The following is a 2484-nucleotide window of genomic DNA, read 5'->3' as shown; positions in this document are numbered from 1 at the left end:
CCCTACACTTACAAATACATATGTACAGATACACGTACATGTGCGTATAGTGAGATTCCATTCACAGATTTGTGGGAGAGGACCAAAAAACCCACAACAACACAGCTCATTCAAAGCGAATTAAATATGTACATTATATGTCCCCTAACACTCTATGATTTCTGAAAGTTCATATTCACAGTCTTCATTTTCATTAGACATTTTAAATATATTCTTTTGTGTCTTAAGGATTATTTAAACCATATGTTGTACGTTACCGTATTTAAAAATGACTCTTTAATCAAAATAACTTTAAAACAACTAATCCTCACTTAGGCTGGTCAGCTGAATCCACAGAGTGGTCCAGGAAAAATAAATCTACTCTCAAGAATGCGAATGCAGACAACAATTAGACACAGATGTGAGAGAAATTAGTTACAGTTTACAAAATGCTACACTTCACATGCTTTCAGTTTTTTATGTGTAGTACAAAATTATGAGGTAGTAAGGAACCACACTTATGACAACCAGTTCATAGAATAAAAACATTTCTGGGTGGCGAGTGCTTGCTCTCATACATTCTCCCATTTTGCCAACAGATTTCTGGATAATTAAAGTTCTGCAACATAACTCACATGTCAAAGAAAAAGGTGTGTGTGTGTGTGTGCACACGCAATGGCCTCACCTGGCCAGCCAAAGGGGCACATTTAAAAAAAAAAAAAAAAAAAGGAGTTGTCACTCACCCTTCATACACTGCGCTCTGCTGAAACTAATATTGCCATATATGCTAAATGACATGCAATTTCTCCTTTGTACCTTAAAAATACTAAAGTGCATAATCTGATTGTTGTAAGTAACGTTCACATCTTGCTCCTTAATAGAGATTGCAGATCCGGGCACGATGCAGTACATGAAAAAAAGTATGAAGATAGCAAAGCTACTTAAAATTCATCCATTTAAGATTCTTTAATCAGTAACATCAAATTCTGATTAGTAAATGAGGTCTTTTAAGTTTGCCTTTTTTCTAATTAAATTTATAATTCTTCACAGATGTAGGTTTTGTTGATGTTCAATTTGTCTCTCTCATTTTGTTAAACCTCACATAGTACTCCACCAATCCATTGAATAGCCACATTAAATCTGTTAATACCATGCTCTTCAACCCCAGAAATTATTTCCAGAAGGCAAACTTGCTTTGAGAGATCATCAAACAAGACTTAAGGTACACATTTTATCACATTTTCCCTACCACAGAGCTCAGGATGCGGAGGAAAATTCATGACTTTTGCACTGTTTATTATACTTTGCTAAATTACAAATCAAAAGCATCTGACAGAAGATCATGTATGAAGCCAAAAAGTTAATAATGTTCTGTGAAAAGTAAACTGTAAATGGGAAGGGATTCTAAATTTCAGCAGCACAAAGCAAGTAAAATATAGGTACTTGTCTAAATTACAGGTTTCCCACAGTATTTTTGCTTCCTAGGAGCAATTTTATTATTTTTTTTTAAAAATGGCTATAATTTAAAACATTTTTCCAGCTGAAAAGAAATTTTCTAAGTGAAAATAAGAAGTTAACCCAGGAAGAGATAGCCAGCACACTCGCTTTTTTCTTAAAAAACAGTTCTACTTTAAAGAAGAAAATTTCAAAGACAATAACAGGTTTCAAATCAGAGTGTCCCTCAGAAGGAAAAAAACTAACAAACAAAACAAAAACAAAACCCACTGTCATTTTTAGCAAGGGGTGAAGGGAGAGAGAGGACTTTTTCCCCAACAGCACTCTGCCTCTTTAAAAGCACTATGCAATCAGTATCCACAGACATAATGGCTTCAACAGTCAAAATGTTACAAAACTAAAATGCAAATTGGCTACAAAAAAGAACCTTGATGGCAACACATGAAACTTTGTAAGATTTTCACCCTTCCAATACCCAGGCTGCTGGGCTCCGCGTGGGGAGGCAGGGCTTTCCAAACATCAAAGACAAATTACACTTATTAAACCAGAAGCAGGTAATTACAGTTACTTCATTTTTAATTACTAGTTTAAATTCTCATAACAGTGCTATCAGTATGCATGCTCATTTCATACACTTATGAATGAAACGTTCTGAAACCCCAACACTTGCTTCCCTTTAAGAAAGAAGCACAACAATGCAACAACGCTCCTACTTTGACCAGCCATTTAAGAATACCTTTCTGCTTTTCCAAGATATTTTTTGCCTCCAGAGAAATATTTCATACTTATGGCAATTCAAACAAAATGATTACTCATTCTTTTCCCCCTGCTTTCCAAAGGCAAAGTGTGACTCTAGCCGCCTGTCACTGTGCAGAGCTGCTGCAAGGGGATGGCTGCTCGTTTCCAGGCCTTAGGAAAACTCTGGCAGCAGAGCAGTGCTGGGCTAAATGCTGCATGTCCCGGGTTGCGAGCAACATGGAAAACGCTGGGCACAGATGTGTTTATATGTATGCAAGTATATCGTGTATACATGCACATTATATATATATA

Source organism: Merops nubicus, unplaced genomic scaffold (genome assembly GCF_000691845.1).
Source record: "Merops nubicus isolate BGI_N331 unplaced genomic scaffold, ASM69184v1 scaffold41151, whole genome shotgun sequence".
In the NCBI taxonomy this organism is placed as follows: Eukaryota; Metazoa; Chordata; class Aves; order Coraciiformes; family Meropidae; genus Merops; species Merops nubicus.
Note: the sequence above shows the minus strand (reverse complement) of the source record.